This window comes from Oncorhynchus mykiss, chromosome 3 (assembly GCF_013265735.2).
Source record: "Oncorhynchus mykiss isolate Arlee chromosome 3, USDA_OmykA_1.1, whole genome shotgun sequence".
In the NCBI taxonomy this organism is placed as follows: Eukaryota; Metazoa; Chordata; class Actinopteri; order Salmoniformes; family Salmonidae; genus Oncorhynchus; species Oncorhynchus mykiss.
Window position 1 is genome coordinate 83,438,582 of NC_048567.1, and position 18,726 is coordinate 83,457,307.

Here is an 18,726-nt window from a genome sequence, read left to right on the forward strand (position 1 = left end):
ACATGGTTAGCAGATGTTATTGGTCACATGGTTAGCAGATGTTATTGGTCACATGGTTAGCAGATGTTATTGGTCACATGGTTAGCAGATGTTAATGGTCACACGGTTAGCAGATGTTATTGGTCACATGGTTAGCAGATGTTAATGGTCACATGGTTAGCAGATGTTAATGGTCACATGGTCAGCAGATGTTAATGGTCACATGGTCAGCAGATGTTATTGGTCACATGGTTAGCAGATGTTAATGGTCACATGGTTAGCAGTTGTTAATGGTCACATGGTTAGCAGATGTTATTGGTCACATGGTTAGCAGATGTTAATGGTCACATGGTTAGCAGATGTTATTGGTCACATGGTTAGCAGATGTTAATGGTCACACGGTTAGCAGATGTTATTGGTCACATGGTTAGCAGATGTTATTGGTCACATGGTTAGCAGATGTTATTGGTCACATGGTTAGCAGATGTTAATGGTCACATGGTTAGCAGATGTTATTGGTCACATGGTTAGCAGATGTTATTGGTCACATGGTTAGCAGATGTTATTGGTCACATGGTTAGCAGATGTTAATGTGAGTGTAGAGAAATGCTTGTGCTTCTAGTTCTGACAGTGCAGTAATAACAAACAAGTAATCTAACAATTCCCCAACAACTACCTCATACACACAAACATCTAAAGGGGTGAATGAGAATATATACATATAAGTATATGGATGAGCGATGGCCGAACGGCATAGGCAAGATGCAGTAGATGGTATAAAATACTGTATATATGTGATGAGTAATGTAAGATATGTTAACATTATTTAAAGTGACAGTGTTCCATTTATAAAAGTGGCCAATGACTTGAGTCAGTATGTAGGCAGCAGCCTCTCTGTGCTAGTGATGGCTGTTTAACAATCTGATGGCCTTGAGATAGAAGCTGTCTCTCGGTCTCTGCTTTGATGCACCTGTACTGACCTCGCCTTCTGGATGATAGCGGGGTGAACAGGCAGTGGCTCGGGTGGTTGTTGTCCTTGATGATCTTTATGGCCTTCCTGTGACATCGGGTGGTGTAGGTGTCCTGGAGGGCAGGTAGTTTGCCCCCGGTGATGCGTTGTGCAGACCTCACTCCCCTCTGGAGAGCCTTGCGGTTGAGGGCGGTGCAGTTGCCGTACCAGGCGGTGATACAGTCCGACAGGATGCTCTCGATTGTGCATCTGTAAAAGTTTGTGAGGGTCTTAGGGACCAAGCCAAATTTCTTCAGCCTCCTGAGGTTGAAGAGGCGCTGCTGTGCCTTCTTCACCACGCTGTCTGTGTGGGTGGACCAATTCAGTTTGTCTGTGATGTGTACGCCGAGGAACTTGAAGCTTTCCACCTTTTCCACTACTGTCGATGTAGATGGGGGAAGTCCACAATTCTCTCCTTTGTTTTGTTGACGTTGAGTGTGAGGTTATTTTCCTGACACCACACTCCGAGGGCCCTCACCTCCTCCCTGTAGGCCGTCTCGTTGTTGTTGGTAATCAAGCCTACCACTGTAGTGTCGTTGGCAAACTTGATGATTGAGTTGGAGGCGTGCATGGCCACGCAGTCATGGGTGAACAGGGAGTACAGGAGATGGCTGAGAACGCACCCTTGTGGGGCCCCAGTGTTGAGGATCAGCGAAGTGGAGGTGTTGTTTCCTACCTTCACCACCTGGGGGGCGGCCCGTCAAAGTCCAGGACCCAATTGCACAGGGCGGGGTTGATTCTCAGGGGTTCCAGCTTGATGATGAGCTTTGAGGGCACTATGGTGTTGAATGCTGAGCTGTAGTCAATGAACAGCATTCTTACATAGGCATTCCTCTTGTCCAGGTGGGATAGGGCAGTGTGCAGTGTGCATGGCGATTGCTTCATCTGTGGACCGGTATGCCAATTGGAGTGGGTCTAGGGTGTCAGGTAGGGTGGAGGTGATATTATCCTTGATTAGTCTCTCAAAGCACTTCATGATGACAGAAGTGAGTGCAGTGCTATGGGACGGTAGTCATTTATTTCAGTTATCTTTGCCTTCTTGGGTATGTGAAGAATGGTGGCCATCTTGAAGCATGTGGGGACAGGACATGCATTGGGTTAGGCTTCTGGTTGGGTTAGGTTACTGGTTGGGCTAGGCTACTGGTTGGGCTAGGCTACTGGTTGGATTAGGCTACTGGTTGGATTAGGCTACTGGTTAGGCTACTGGTTGGGCTAGGCTACAGGTTGGGTTAGGCTACAGGTTGGGCTAGGCTACTGGTTGGGTTAGTATACTAGTTGGGTTAGGCTACCGGTTGGGCTAGGCTACTGGTTCTAAAGCTATAAGACGAATGGAAGAAGAAGATGGAAGAGAGAGATGCCAGTAGAGATGTCATTTAATTAAATATTTTCACGACTATTTGTCGTCACGTATAAGTACAATGAGGGAAATTGTTCACCTACAAAGTGGGTCAATGTGGAAATCAGATCGGACGCCAAGGTGGTGTAATGTAGGGATCTGCAGTTTGCTAATTATGTATTAGCTAACGTTATTTCACCTTGAGCTTGCTGGATGTGGTGAGGAAAAAGGCCCGGGAGCTGGTGGACTCTGTTCTGGATGTGGTGAGGAAAGAGGCCAAGGAGCTGGTGGACTCTGTTCTGGATGTGGTGAGGAAAGAGGCCTGGGAGCTGGTGGACTCTGTTCTGGATCTGGTGAGGAAAAAGGCCCGGGAGCTGGTGGACATTGTTCTGGATGTGGTGAGGAAAGAGGCCCGGGAGCTGGTGGACTCTGTTCTGGATGTGGTGAGGAAAAAGGCCCGGGAGCTGGTAGACTCTGTTCTGGATGTGGTGAGGAAAGATGCCCGGGAGCTGTGACTGTTTACAGGGATTCCAACTCACTCACTCCCTGGGTGGAGGCACAGGATCCGGCATGGGAACTCTACTGATCAGCAAAATCCGTGAAGAATACCCCGACCGAATCATGAACACCTTTAGCGTGGTGCCCTCTCCCAAAGTATCGGACACTGTTGTTGAGTCTTACAATGCTACCCTCTCCTTCACCAGCTTGTAGAGAACACTGACGAAACCTATTGCATAGACAATGAAGCCTTGTACGATATCTGCTTCGGTACCCTGAAGCTGACCATCCCCACATATGGTGATCTAAATCCCCTGGTATCAGCCACCATGAGTGGAGTCACTACCTGCCTGAGGTTCCCTGGCCAGCTCAATGCTGACATGAGTAAGCTAGCCGTCAACATGGTCCCCTTCCCCCGCCTGCACTTCTTCAAGCCTGGCTTCGCCCCACTCACCAGCAGAGACAGCCAGCAGTACCGTGCCCTGACTGTCCCCGAGCTCACCCAGCAGAGGCAGCCAGCAGTACCGTGCCCTGACTGTCCCCGAGCTCACCCAGCAGAGGCAGCCAGCGGTACCGTGCCCTGACTGTCCCCGAGCTCACCCAGCAGAGACAGCCAGCAGTATCGTGCCTTGACTGTCCCCGAGCTCACCCAGCAGAGACAGCCAGCAGTACCGTGCCCCGACTGTCCCCGAGCTCACCCAGCAGAGACAGCCAGCAGTACCGTGCCCCGACTGTCCCCGAGCTCACCCAGCAGAGACAGCCAGCAGTACCGTGCCCCGACTGTCCCCGAGCTCACCCAGCAGAGACAGCCAGCAGTACCGTGCCCCGACTGTCCCCGAGCTCACCCAGCAGAGACAGCCAGCAGTACCGTGCCCCGACTGTCCCCGAGCTCACCCAGCAGAGACAGCCAGCAGTACCGTGCCCCGACTGTCCCCGAGCTCACCCAGCAGAGACAGCCAGCAGTACCGTGCCCCGACTGTCCCCGAGCTCACCCAGCAGAGACAGCCAGCAGTACCGTGCCCCGACTGTCCCCGAGCTCACCCAGCAGAGACAGCCAGCAGTACCGTGCCCCGACTGTCCCCGAGCTCACCCAGCAGAGACAGCCAGCAGTACCGTGCCCCGACTGTCCCCGAGCTCACCCAGCAGAGACAGCCAGCAGTACCGTGCCCCGACTGTCCCCGAGCTCACCCAGCAGAGACAGCCAGCAGTACCGTGCCCCGACTGTCCCCGAGCTCACCCAGCAGAGACAGCCAGCAGTACCGTGCCCCGACTGTCCCCGAGCTCACCCAGCAGAGACAGCCAGCAGTACCGTGCCCTGACTGTCCCCGAGCTCACCCAGCAGATGTTTTGATGTTTAAGAACATGATGGCCGCCTGCGACCCCCGCCTCTGCCGTTACCTCACCGTGGCCGCCATCTTCCGAGGCCGCATGTCCATGAAGGAGGTGGACGAGCAGATGCTGAACGTCCAGAACAAGAACAGCAGCTACTTTGTGGAATGGATCCCCAACAACGTGAAGACCTCTTTCTGCTACATCCCACCCCGTGGCCTCAAGATGGCCGCCACCTTCATCGGCAACAGCACGGCCATCCAGGAGCTGTTCAAGCGTATCTCTGAGCAGTTCACAGACATGTTCCGTCGTAAGGCCTTCCTGGTACACCGGGGAGGGCATGGACGAGATGGAGTTCACTGAGGCGGAGAGCAACATGAACGACCTGGTGTCAAGAGTACCAACAGTACCAGAATGCCTCTGCTGAGGAGGAGGGAGAGTTTGGAGAGGAGGATATGGGCTGAAGACTGACACACAACTTCCTATCCCTTGGTTCCCCTCTTATCCCTTGGTTCCCCCCCTTATCCCTTGGTACCCCCTTATCCCTCGGTTCCCCCCTTATCCCTCGGTTCCCCCCCTATCCCTCGGTTCCCCCTTATCCCTTTGTCCCCCCCTTATCCCTCGGTTCCCCCCTATCCCTCGGTTCCCCCCTTATCCCTTGGTCCCCCCTTATCCCTTGGTCCCCCCTTAACCCTTGGTCCACCCCTTATCCCTTGGTTCCCCACTTATCCCTTGGTTCCCCACTTATCCCTTGGTTCCCCACTTATCCCTTGGTTCCCCACTTATCCCTTGGTTCCCCCTTATCCCTTGGACCCCCCCCCCCCCCTTATCCCTTGGTTCCCCCCTTAACACTTGGTTCCCCCCTTAACACTTGGTTCCCCCCTTAACACTTGGTTCCCCCCTTAACACTTGGTTCCCCCCTTAACACTTGGTTCCCCCCTTAACACTTGGTTCCCCCCTTAACACTTGGTTCCCCCCTTAACACTTGGTTCCCCCCTTAACACTTGGTTCCCCCTTAACACTTGGTTCCCCCCTTAACACTTGGTTCCCCCCTTATCCCTTGGTTCCCCCCGCTTGATTCTTTGGTTATTTTTAGAATTCTGGGTTTTGTGCATTTGTTTGTCATTTTCTCAAAGAAAAAACAAGTTTAAAGATGAACACAGCCTAATGCTTGTAAATAAACACGAGTTATTCAGTGGGAACAATTTAATAAAATGGTAAGAGTTCAGTAAGGAAAGGTAAAATGAGAAATGACAACCCATAAAGCATTTACATGTTATTCTAATACTGTTAACTCACAGGGGTATGTTTTCCATTTCTAGATGATTGGTTTGCAATGAATAACAGTGGATGTAATATGATTTTGCATGAAGAACAAGAAGGCAGAAACATATAATTCTAAAGATTGTTACACTTTTCATTGCCTCACAAGAGAGACTCAACCCCATGATAACATGGTTCTGCTGTTATGAGACTCACCCAGTGATGTGTATATATATATATATATATATATATATATATATATATATATATATATACACACACTAGATGACTGCCAGGGGGCGCTGTTTTAACCATCTTGGCTCTCCCAAACAGTAGTCATTTTATTCTGAAAGCTGTAGAAATGCATTAATGTCTATATTTGTTTTTGTCATTGTAAATGACAATTGTAAATTGTCTGCTAAAATGTTGTTTTTTAAAAATCTATAAAGTATAATTTCGGCATCAATTAGAAGTATACAGTATCTGTACCTGAAGACCAGGGGGTAAGGGTCAGTCAGGAGACCCCTGTCTGTATCTGAAGACCAGGGGGTAGGGTCAGTCAGGAGACTCCTGTCTGTATCTGAAGACCAGGGGGTAGGGTCCGTCAGGAGACTCCTGTCTGTATCTGAAGTCCAGGGGGTAGGGTCAGTCAGGAGACTCCTGTCTGTATCTGAAGACAAGGGGGTAGGGTCAGTCAGGAGACTCCTGTCTGTATCAGAAGGAAAGGGGGTAGGGTCAGTCAGGAGACTCCTGTCTGTATCTGAAGACCAGGGGGTAGGGTCAGTCAGGAGACTCCTGTCTGTATCGGAAGACCAGGGGGTAGGGTCAGTCAGGAGACTCCTGTCTGTATCTGAAGACCAGGGGGTAGGGTCCGTCAGGAGACTCCTGTCTGTATCTGAAGACCAGGGGGTAGGGTCAGTCAGGAGACTCCTGTCTGTATCTGAAGACCAGGGGGTAGGGTCAGTCAGGAGACTCCTGTCTGTATCTGAAGACCAGGGGGTAGGGTCAGTCAGGAGACTCCTGTCTGTATCTGAAGACCAGGGGGTAGGGTCAGTCAGGAGACTCCTGTCTGTATCAGAAGGCTAGAGGGTAGGGTAGGGTCAGCCAGGAGACTCCCGTCTGTATCAGAAGGCCAGGGGGTAGGGTAGGGTCAGCCAGGAGACTCCTGTCAGTATCAGAATAACAGGGGGTAGGGTCAGCCAGGAGACTCCTGTCTGTATTAGAAGGCCATGAGGTAGGGTAGGGTCAGTCAGGAGACTCCTGTCCGTATCAGAAGACCAGGGGGTAGGGTAGGGTCAGTAGACTCCTGTCTGTATCTGAAGACCAGGGGGTAGGGTCAGTCAGAAGATTCCTGTCTGTATCTGAAGACCAGGGGGTAGGGTAGGGTCAGTCAGGAGACTCCTGTCTCTATCCGAAGACGAGGGGGTAGGGTCAGTCATGACACTCCTGTCTGTATCAGAAGACCAGGGGGTAGGGTCAGTCATGAGACTCCTGTCTGTATCAGAAGACCAGGGGGTAGGGTAGGGTCAGTCAGGAGACTCCTGTCTGTATCAGAAGACCAGGGGGTAGGGTAGGGTCAGTCAGGAGACTCCTGTCTGTATCAGAAGACCAGGGGGTAGGGTAGGGTCAGTCAGGAGACTCCAGTCTGTATCAGAAGACCAGGGGGTAGGGTCAGTCAGGAGACTCCAGTCTGTATCAGAAGGCCAGGGGGTAGGGTCAGTCAGGAGACTCCTGTCTGTATCAGAAGACCAGGGGGTAGGGTCAGCCAGGAGACTCCTGTCTGTATTAGAAGGCCAAGGGGTAGGGTAAGCCAGGAGACTCCTGTCTGTATCAGAAGACCAGGGGGTAGGGTAGGGTCAGGAGACTCCTGTCTGTATCTGAAGACCAGGGGGTAGGGTCCGTCAGGAGACTCCTGTCTGTATCTGAAGACCAGGGGGTAGGGTCAGTCAGGAGACTCCTGTCTGTATCTGAAGACCAGGGGGTAGGGTCAGTCAGGAGACTCCTGTCTGTATCTGAAGACCAGGGGGTAGGGTCAGTCAGGAGACTCCTGTCTGTATCTGAAGACCAGGGGGTAGGGTCAGTCAGGAGACTCCTGTCTGTATCAGAAGGCTAGAGGGTAGGGTAGGGTCAGCCAGGAGACTCCCGTCTGTATCAGAAGGCCAGGGGGTAGGGTAGGGTCAGCCAGGAGACTCCTGTCAGTATCAGAATAACAGGGGGTAGGGTCAGCCAGGAGACTCCTGTCTGTATTAGAAGGCCATGAGGTAGGGTAGGGTCAGTCAGGAGACTCCTGTCCGTATCAGAAGACCAGGGGGTAGGGTAGGGTCAGTAGACTCCTGTCTGTATCTGAAGACCAGGGGGTAGGGTCAGTCAGAAGATTCCTGTCTGTATCTGAAGACCAGGGGGTAGGGTAGGGTCAGTCAGGAGACTCCTGTCTCTATCCGAAGACGAGGGGGTAGGGTCAGTCATGACACTCCTGTCCGTATCAGAAGACCAGGGGGTAGGGTCAGTCATGAGACTCCTGTCTGTATCAGAAGACCAGGGGGTAGGGTAGGGTCAGTCAGGAGACTCCTGTCTGTATCAGAAGACCAGGGGGTAGGGTAGGGTCAGTCAGGAGACTCCTGTCTGTATCAGAAGACCAGGGGGTAGGGTAGGGTCAGTCAGGAGACTCCAGTCTGTATCAGAAGACCAGGGGGTAGGGTCAGTCAGGAGACTCCAGTCTGTATCAGAAGGCCAGGGGGTAGGGTCAGTCAGGAGACTCCTGTCTGTATCAGAAGACCAGGGGGTAGGGTCAGCCAGGAGACTCCTGTCTGTATTAGAAGGCCAAGGGGTAGGGTAAGCCAGGAGACTCCTGTCTGTATCAGAAGACCAGGGGGTAGGGTAGGGTCAGTCAGGAGACTCCTGTCCGTATCAGAAGACCAGGGGGAAGGGTAAGGTCAGTAGACTCCTGTCTGTATCTGAAGACCAGGGGGTAGGATAGGGTCAGGAGACTCTTGTCTGTATCTGAAGACCAGGGGGTAGGGTCAGTCAGGAGACTCCTGTCTGTATCCGAAGACGAGGGGGTAGGGTCAGTCATGACACTCCTGTCTGTATCAGAAGACCAGGGGGTAGGGTCAGTCATGAGACTCCTGTCTGTATCAGAAGACCAGGGGGTAGGGTCAGTCATGAGACTCCTGTCTGTATCAGAAGACCAGGGGGTAGGGTAGGGTCAGTCAGGAGACTCCTGTCTGTATCAGAAGACCCGGGGGTAGGGTAGGGTCAGTCAGGAGACTCCTGTCCCTATCAGAAGGCCAGGGGGTAGGGTCAGTCAGGAGAATCCTGTCTGTATCTGAAGGCCAGGGGGTAGGGTCAGTCAGGAGACTCCTGTCTGTATCTGAAGGCCAGGGGGTATGGTCAGTCAGGAGACTCCTGTCTGTATCAGAAGACCCGGGGGTAAGGTAGGGTCAGTCAGGAGACTCCGGTCCGTATCAGAAGGCCAGGGGGTAGGGTCAGTCAGGAGAATCCTGTCTGTATCTGAAGACCAGGGGGTAGGGTCAGTCAGGAGACTCCTGTCTGTATCTGAAGACCAGGGGGTAGGGTAGGGTCAGTCAGGAGACTCCTGTCTGTATCAGAAGGCCAGGGGGTAGGGTCAGTCAGGAGAATCCTGTCTGTATCTGAAGGCCAGGGGGTAGGGTCAGTCAGGAGACTCCTGTCTGTATCAGAAGACCAGGGGGTAGGGTCAGTCAGGAGACTCCTGTCTGTATCAGAAGACCCGGGGGTAAGGTAGGGTCAGTCAGGAGACTCCTGTCCGTATCAGAAGGCCAGGGGGTAGGGTCAGTCAGGAGAATCCTGTCTGTATCTGAAGACCAGGGGGTAGGGTCAGTCAGGAGACTCCTGTCTGTATCTGAAGACCAGGGGGTAGGGTAGGGTCAGTCAGGAGACTCCTGTCTGTATCAGAAGGCCAGGGGGTAGGGTCAGTCAGGAGAATCCTGTCTGTATCTGAAGGCCAGGGGGTAGGGTCAGTCAGGAGACTCCTGTCTGTATCAGAAGACCAGGGGGTAGGGTCAGTCAGGAGACTCCTGTCTGTATCAGAAGACCAGGGGTTAGGGTGGGGTCTGTCAGGAGACTCCTGTCCGTATCAGAAGACCAGGGGGTAGAGTCAGTCAGGAGACTCCTGTCTGTATCAGAAGGCCAGGGGGTAGGGTAGGGTCAGTCAGGAGACTCCTGTCCGTATCAGAAGGCCAGGGGGTAGGGTCAGTCAGGAGAATCCTGTCTGTATCTGAAGGCCAGGGGGTATGGTCAGTCAGGAGACTCCTGTCTGTATCAGAAGACCCGGGGGTAGGGTAGGGTCAGTCAGGAGAATCCTGTCCGTATCAGAAGGCCAGGGGGTAGGGCCAGTCAGGAGAATCCTGTCTGTATATGAAGACCAGGGGGTAGGGTCAGTCAGGAGACTCCTGTCTGTATCTGAAGACCAGGGGGTAGGGTAGGGTCAGTCAGGAGACTCCTGTCTGTATCAGAAGACCAGGGGGTTGGGTTAGTCAGGAGACTCCTGTCTGTATCAGAAGACCAGGGGGTAGGGTCAGTCAGGAGACTCCGGTCTGTATCAGAAGGCCAGGGGGTAGGGTAGGGTCAGCCAGGAGACTCCTGTCAGTATCAGAACAACAGGGGGTAGGGTAGGGTCAGCCAGGAGACTCCTGTCTGTATTAGAAGGCCAGGAGGTAGGGTAGGGTAAGCCAGGAGACTCCTGTCTGTATCAGAAGACCAGGGGGTAGGGTAGGGTCAGTAGACTCCTGTCTGTATCTGAAGACCAGGGGGTCAGGGTAAGGTCAGTAGACTCCTGTCTGTATCTGAAGACCAGGGGGTAGGATAGGGTCAGGAGACTCCTGTCTGTATCTGAAGACCAGGGGGTAGGGTCAGTCAGGAGACTCCTGTCTGTATCCGAAGACGAGGGGGTAGGGTCAGTCAGAAGACTCCAGTCTGTATCAGAAGGCCAGGGGGTAGGGTCAGTCAGGAGACTCCTGTCTGTATCAGAAGACCAGGGGGTAGGGTCAGCCAGGAGACTCCTGTCTGTATTAGAAGGCCAAGGGGTAGGGTAAGCCAGGAGACTCCTGTCTGTATCAGAAGACCAGGGGGTAGGGTAGGGTCAGTCAGGAGACTCCTGTCCATATCAGAAGACCAGGGGGAAGGGTAAGGTCAGTAGACTCCTGTCTGTATCTGAAGACCAGGGGGTAGGATAGGGTCAGGAGACTCCTGTCTGTATCTGAAGACCAGGGGGTAGGGTCAGTCAGGAGACTCCTGTCTGTATCCGAAGACGAGGGGGTAGGGTCAGTCATGACACTCCTGTCTGTATCAGAAGACCAGGGGGTAGGGTCAGTCATGAGACTCCTGTCTGTATCAGAAGACCAGGGGGTAGGGTAGGGTCAGTCAGGAGACTCCAGTCTGTATCAGAAGACCAGGGGGTAGGGTCAGTCAGGAGACTCCAGTCTGTATCTGAAGACCAGGGGGTAGGGTCAGTCAGGAGACTCCTGTCTGTATCTGAAGACCAGGGGGTAGGGTAGAGTCAGTCAGGAGACTCCTGTCTGTATCAGAAGGCCAGGGGGTAGGGTCAGTCAGGAGAATCCTGTCTGTATCTGAAGGCCAGGGGGTAGGGTCAGTCAGGAGACTCCTGTCTGTATCAGAAGACCAGGGGGTAGGGTCAGTCAGGAGACTCCTGTCTGTATCAGAAGACCAGGGGTTAGGGTGGGGTCTGTCAGGAGACTCCTGTCCGTATCAGAAGACCAGGGGGTAGAGTCAGTCAGGAGACTCCTGTCCGTATCAGAAGGCCAGGGGGTAGGGTAGGGTCAGTCAGGAGACTCCTGTCCGTATCAGAAGGCCAGGGGGTAGGGTCAGTCAGGAGAATCCTGTCTGTATCTGAAGGCCAGGGGGTATGGTCAGTCAGGAGACTCCTGTCTGTATCAGAAGACCCGGGGGTAGGGTAGGGTCAGTCAGGAGAATCCTGTCCGTATCAGAAGGCCAGGGGGTAGGGCCAGTCAGGAGAATCCTGTCTGTATCTGAAGACCAGGGGGTAGGGTCAGTCAGGAGACTCCTGTCTGTATCTGAAGACCAGGGGGTAGGGTAGGGTCAGTCAGGAGACTCCTGTCTGTATCAGAAGACCAGGGGGTAGGGTTAGTCAGGAGACTCCTGTCTGTATCAGAAGACCAGGGGGTAGGGTCAGTCAGGAGACTCCTGTCTGTATCAGAAGACCAGGGGGTAGGGTAGGGTCAGTCAGGAGACTTCTGTCTGTATCAGAAGACCCGGGGGTAGGGTAGGGTCAGTCAGGAGACTCCTGTCCCTATCAGAAGGCCAGGGGGTAGGGTCAGTCAGGAGAATCCTGTCTGTATCTGAAGGCCAGGGGGTAGGGTCAGTCAGGAGACTCCTGTCTGTATCTGAAGGCCAGGGGGTATGGTCAGTCAGGAGACTCCTGTCTGTATCAGAAGACCCGGGGGTAAGGTAGGGTCAGTCAGGAGACTCCGGTCCGTATCAGAAGGCCAGGGGGTAGGGTCAGTCAGGAGAATCCTGTCTGTATCTGAAGACCAGGGGGTAGGGTCAGTCAGGAGACTCCTGTCTGTATCTGAAGACCAGGGGGTAGGGTAGGGTCAGTCAGGAGACTCCTGTCTGTATCAGAAGGCCAGGGGGTAGGGTCAGTCAGGAGAATCCTGTCTGTATCTGAAGGCCAGGGGGTAGGGTCAGTCAGGAGACTCCTGTCTGTATCAGAAGACCAGGGGGTAGGGTCAGTCAGGAGACTCCTGTCTGTATCAGAAGACCAGGGGTTAGGGTGGGGTCTGTCAGGAGACTCCTGTCCCTATCAGAAGACCAGGGGGTAGAGTCAGTCAGGAGACTCCTGTCTGTATCAGAAGGCCAGGGGGTAGGGTAGGGTCAGTCAGGAGACTCCTGTCCGTATCAGAAGGCCAGGGGGTAGGGTCAGTCAGGAGAATCCTGTCTGTATCTGAAGGCCAGGGTGTAGGGTAGGGTCAGTCAGGAGACTCCTGTCTGTATCAGAAGACCAGGGGGTAGGGTTAGTCAGGAGACTCCTGTCTGTATCAGAAGACCAGGGGGTAGGGTCAGTCAGGAGACTCCTGTCTGTATCTGAAGTCCAGGGGGTAGGGTCAGTCAGGAGACTCCTGTCTGTATCTGAAGACCAGGGGGTAGGGTCAGTCAGGAGACTCCTGTCTGTATCTGAAGACCAGGGGGTAGGGTCCGTCAGGAGACTCCTGTCTGTATCTGAAGACCAGGGGGTAGGGTCAGTCAGGAGACTCCTGTCTGTATCTGAAGACCAGGGGGTAGGGTCAGTCAGGAGACTCCTGTCTGTATCTGAAGACCAGGGGGTAGGGTCAGTCAGGAGACTCCTGTCTGTATCTGAAGACCAGGGGGTAGGGTCAGTCAGGAGACTCCTGTCTGTATCAGAAGGCTAGAGGGTAGGGTAGGGTCAGCCAGGAGACTCCCGTCTGTATTAGAAGGCCATGAGGTAGGGTAGGGTCAGTCAGGAGACTCCTGTCTGTATCCGAAGACGAGGGGGTAGGGTCAGTCATGACACTCCTGTCTGTATCAGAAGACCAGGGGGTAGGGTCAGTCATGAGACTCCTGTCTGTATCAGAAGACCAGGGGGTAGGGTAGGGTCAGTAGACTCCTGTCTGTATCTGAAGACCAGGGGGTAGGGTCAGTCAGAAGACTCCTGTCTGTATCTGAAGACCAGGGGGTAGGGTAGGGTCAGTCAGGAGACTCCTGTCTGTATCCGAAGACGAGGGGGTAGGGTCAGTCATGACACTCCTGTCTGTATCAGAAGACCAGGGGGTAGGGTCAGTCATGAGACTCCTGTCTGTATCAGAAGACCAGGGGGTAGGGTCAGTCATGAGACTCCTGTCTGTATCAGAAGACTAGGGGGTAGGGTAGGGTCAGTCAGGAGACTCCAGTCTGTATCAGAAGACCAGGGGGTAGGGTCAGTCAGGAGACTCCAGTCTGTATCTGAAGACCAGGGGGTAGGGTCAGTCAGGAGACTCCTGTCTGTATCTGAAGACCAGGGGGTAGGGTAGGGTCAGTCAGGAGACTCCTGTCTGTATCAGAAGGCCAGGGGGTAGGGTCAGTCAGGAGAATCCTGTCTGTATCTGAAGGCCAGGGGGTAGGGTCAGTCAGGAGACTCCTGTCTGTATCAGAAGACCAGGGGGTAGGGTCAGTCAGGAGACTCCTGTCTGTATCAGAAGACCAGGGGTTAGGGTGGGGTCTGTCAGGAGACTCCTGTCCGTATCAGAAGACCAGGGGGTAGAGTCAGTCAGGAGACTCCTGTCCGTATCAGAAGGCCAGGGGGTAGGGTAGGGTCAGTCAGGAGACTCCTGTCCGTATCAGAAGGCCAGGGGGTAGGGTCAGTCAGGAGAATCCTGTCTGTATCTGAAGGCCAGGGGGTATGGTCAGTCAGGAGACTCCTGTCTGTATCAGAAGACCCGGGGGGAGGGTAGGGTCTGTCAGGAGAATCCTGTCTGTATCAGAAGGCCAGGGGGTAGGGTCAGTCAGGAGAATCCTGTCTGTATCTGAAGGCCAGGGGGTAGGGTCAGTCAGGAGACTCCTGTCTGTATCAGAAGACCAGGGGGTAGGGTCAGTCAGGAGACTCCTGTCTGTATCAGAAGACCAGGGGTTAGGGTGGGGTCTGTCAGGAGACTCCTGTCCGTATCAGAAGACCAGGGGGTAGAGTCAGTCAGGAGACTCCTGTCTGTATCAGAAGGCCAGGGGGTAGGGTAGGGTCAGTCAGGAGACTCCTGTCCGTATCAGAAGGCCAGGGGGTAGGGTCAGTCAGGAGAATCCTGTCTGTATCTGAAGGCCAGGGGGTAGGGTAGGGTCAGTCAGGAGACTCCTGTCTGTATCAGAAGACCAGGGGGTAGGGTTAGTCAGGAGACTCCTGTCTGTATCAGAAGACCAGGGGGTAGGGTCAGTCAGGAGACTCCTGTCTGTATCTGAAGTCCAGGGGGTAGGGTCAGTCAGGAGACTCCTGTCTGTATCTGAAGACCAGGGGGTAGGGTCAGTCAGGAGACTCCTGTCTGTATCTGAAGACCAGGGGGTAGGGTCCGTCAGGAGACTCCTGTCTGTATCTGAAGACCAGGGGGTAGGGTCAGTCAGGAGACTCCTGTCTGTATCTGAAGACCAGGGGGTAGGGTCAGTCAGGAGACTCCTGTCTGTATCTGAAGACCAGGGGGTAGGGTCAGTCAGGAGACTCCTGTCTGTATCTGAAGACCAGGGGGTAGGGTCAGTCAGGAGACTCCTGTCTGTATCAGAAGGCTAGAGGGTAGGGTAGGGTCAGCCAGGAGACTCCCGTCTGTATTAGAAGGCCATGAGGTAGGGTAGGGTCAGTCAGGAGACTCCTGTCTGTATCCGAAGACGAGGGGGTAGGGTCAGTCATGACACTCCTGTCTGTATCAGAAGACCAGGGGGTAGGGTCAGTCATGAGACTCCTGTCTGTATCAGAAGACCAGGGGGTAGGGTAGGGTCAGTAGACTCCTGTCTGTATCTGAAGACCAGGGGGTAGGGTCAGTCAGAAGACTCCTGTCTGTATCTGAAGACCAGGGGGTAGGGTAGGGTCAGTCAGGAGACTCCTGTCTGTATCCGAAGACGAGGGGGTAGGGTCAGTCATGACACTCCTGTCTGTATCAGAAGACCAGGGGGTAGGGTCAGTCATGAGACTCCTGTCTGTATCAGAAGACCAGGGGGTAGGGTCAGTCATGAGACTCCTGTCTGTATCAGAAGACTAGGGGGTAGGGTAGGGTCAGTCAGGAGACTCCAGTCTGTATCAGAAGACCAGGGGGTAGGGTCAGTCAGGAGACTCCAGTCTGTATCTGAAGACCAGGGGGTAGGGTCAGTCAGGAGACTCCTGTCTGTATCTGAAGACCAGGGGGTAGGGTAGGGTCAGTCAGGAGACTCCTGTCTGTATCAGAAAGCCAGGGGGTAGGGTCAGTCAGGAGAATCCTGTCTGTATCTGAAGGCCAGGGGGTAGGGTCAGTCAGGAGACTCCTGTCTGTATCAGAAGACCAGGGGGTAGGGTCAGTCAGGAGACTCCTGTCTGTATCAGAAGACCAGGGGTTAGGGTGGGGTCTGTCAGGAGACTCCTGTCCGTATCAGAAGACCAGGGGGTAGAGTCAGTCAGGAGACTCCTGTCCGTATCAGAAGGCCAGGGGGTAGGGTAGGGTCAGTCAGGAGACTCCTGTCCGTATCAGAAGGCCAGGGGGTAGGGTCAGTCAGGAGAATCCTGTCTGTATCTGAAGGCCAGGGGGTATGGTCAGTCAGGAGACTCCTGTCTGTATCAGAAGACCCGGGGGTAGGGTAGGGTCAGTCAGGAGAATCCTGTCCGTATCAGAAGGCCAGGGGGTAGGGCCAGTCAGGAGAATCCTGTCTGTATCTGAAGACCAGGGGGTAGGGTAGGGTCAGTCAGGAGACTCCTGTCTGTATCAGAAGGCCAGGGGGTAGGGTCAGTCAGGAGAATCCTGTCTGTATCTGAAGGCCAGGGGGTAGGGTCAGTCAGGAGACTCCTGTCTGTATCAGAAGACCAGGGGGTAGGGTCAGTCAGGAGACTCCTGTCTGTATCAGAAGACCAGGGGTTAGGGTGGGGTCTGTCAGGAGACTCCTGTCCGTATCAGAAGACCAGGGGGTAGAGTCAGTCAGGAGACTCCTGTCCGTATCAGAAGGCCAGGGGGTAGGGTAGGGTCAGTCAGGAGACTCCTGTCCGTATCAGAAGGCCAGGGGGTAGGGTCAGTCAGGAGAATCCTGTCTGTATCTGAAGGCCAGGGGGTATGGTCAGTCAGGAGACTCCTGTCTGTATCAGAAGACCCGGGGGGAGGGTAGGGTCTGTCAGGAGAATCCTGTCTGTATCAGAAGGCCAGGGGGTAGGGTCAGTCAGGAGAATCCTGTCTGTATCTGAAGGCCAGGGGGTAGGGTCAGTCAGGAGACTCCTGTCTGTATCAGAAGACCAGGGGGTAGGGTCAGTCAGGAGACTCCTGTCTGTATCAGAAGACCAGGGGTTAGGGTGGGGTCTGTCAGGAGACTCCTGTCCGTATCAGAAGACCAGGGGGTAGAGTCAGTCAGGAGACTCCTGTCTGTATCAGAAGGCCAGGGGGTAGGGTAGGGTCAGTCAGGAGACTCCTGTCCGTATCAGAAGGCCAGGGGGTAGGGTCAGTCAGGAGAATCCTGTCTGTATCTGAAGGCCAGGGGGTAGGGTAGGGTCAGTCAGGAGACTCCTGTCTGTATCAGAAGACCAGGGGGTAGGGTTAGTCAGGAGACTCCTGTCTGTATCAGAAGACCAGGGGGTAGGGTCAGTCAGGAGACTCCTGTCTGTATCTGAAGTCCAGGGGGTAGGGTCAGTCAGGAGACTCCTGTCTGTATCTGAAGACCAGGGGGTAGGGTCAGTCAGGAGACTCCTGTCTGTATCTGAAGACCAGGGGGTAGGGTCCGTCAGGAGACTCCTGTCTGTATCTGAAGACCAGGGGGTAGGGTCAGTCAGGAGACTCCTGTCTGTATCTGAAGACCAGGGGGTAGGGTCAGTCAGGAGACTCCTGTCTGTATCTGAAGACCAGGGGGTAGGGTCAGTCAGGAGACTCCTGTCTGTATCTGAAGACCAGGGGGTAGGGTCAGTCAGGAGACTCCTGTCTGTATCAGAAGGCTAGAGGGTAGGGTAGGGTCAGCCAGGAGACTCCCGTCTGTATTAGAAGGCCATGAGGTAGGGTAGGGTCAGTCAGGAGACTCCTGTCTGTATCCGAAGACGAGGGGGTAGGGTCAGTCATGACACTCCTGTCTGTATCAGAAGACCAGGGGGTAGGGTCAGTCATGAGACTCCTGTCTGTATCAGAAGACCAGGGGGTAGGGTAGGGTCAGTAGACTCCTGTCTGTATCTGAAGACCAGGGGGTAGGGTCAGTCAGAAGACTCCTGTCTGTATCTGAAGACCAGGGGGTAGGGTAGGGTCAGTCAGGAGACTCCTGTCTGTATCCGAAGACGAGGGGGTAGGGTCAGTCATGACACTCCTGTCTGTATCAGAAGACCAGGGGGTAGGGTCAGTCATGAGACTCCTGTCTGTATCAGAAGACCAGGGGGTAGGGTCAGTCATGAGACTCCTGTCTGTATCAGAAGACTAGGGGGTAGGGTAGGGTCAGTCAGGAGACTCCAGTCTGTATCAGAAGACCAGGGGGTAGGGTCAGTCAGGAGACTCCAGTCTGTATCTGAAGACCAGGGGGTAGGGTCAGTCAGGAGACTCCTGTCTGTATCTGAAGACCAGGGGGTAGGGTAGGGTCAGTCAGGAGACTCCTGTCTGTATCAGAAAGCCAGGGGGTAGGGTCAGTCAGGAGAATCCTGTCTGTATCTGAAGGCCAGGGGGTAGGGTCAGTCAGGAGACTCCTGTCTGTATCAGAAGACCAGGGGGTAGGGTCAGTCAGGAGACTCCTGTCTGTATCAGAAGACCAGGGGTTAGGGTGGGGTCTGTCAGGAGACTCCTGTCCGTATCAGAAGACCAGGGGGTAGAGTCAGTCAGGAGACTCCTGTCCGTATCAGAAGGCCAGGGGGTAGGGTAGGGTCAGTCAGGAGACTCCTGTCCGTATCAGAAGGCCAGGGGGTAGGGTCAGTCAGGAGAATCCTGTCTGTATCTGAAGGCCAGGGGGTATGGTCAGTCAGGAGACTCCTGTCTGTATCAGAAGACCCGGGGGTAGGGTAGGGTCAGTCAGGAGAATCCTGTCCGTATCAGAAGGCCAGGGGGTAGGGCCAGTCAGGAGAATCCTGTCTGTATCTGAAGACCAGGGGGTAGGGTCAGTCAGGAGACTCCTGTCTGTATCTGAAGACCAGGGGGTAGGGTAGGGTCAGTCAGGAGACTCCTGTCTGTATCAGAAGACCAGGGGGTAGGGTTAGTCAGGAGACTCCTGTCTGTATCAGAAGACCAGGGGGTAGGGTCAGTCAGGAGACTCCTGTCTGTATCAGAAGACCAGGGGGTAGGGTAGGGTCAGTCAGGAGACTTCTGTCTGTATCAGAAGACCCGGGGGTAGGGTAGGGTCAGTCAGGAGACTCCTGTCCCTATCAGAAGGCCAGGGGGTAGGGTCAGTCAGGAGAATCCTGTCTGTATCTGAAGGCCAGGGGGTAGGGTCAGTCAGGAGACTCCTGTCTGTATCTGAAGGCCAGGGGGTATGGTCAGTCAGGAGACTCCTGTCTGTATCAGAAGACCCGGGGGTAAGGTAGGGTCAGTCAGGAGACTCCTGTCTGTATCAGAAGGCCAAGGGGTAGGGTCAGTCAGGAGAATCCTGTCTGTATCTGAAGGCCAGGGGGTAGGGTCAGTCAGGAGAC

The 18,726-nt window shown here is 54.2% G+C and overlaps 1 pseudogene; it reads left to right on the forward strand.

Annotated features, from left to right (window-relative positions):
• The first annotated feature begins 2,406 nt into the window (after positions 1-2,406).
• Positions 2,407-4,615, forward strand: LOC110518299 (annotated as a pseudogene).
• Positions 4,616-18,726: the final 14,111 nt, after the last annotated feature.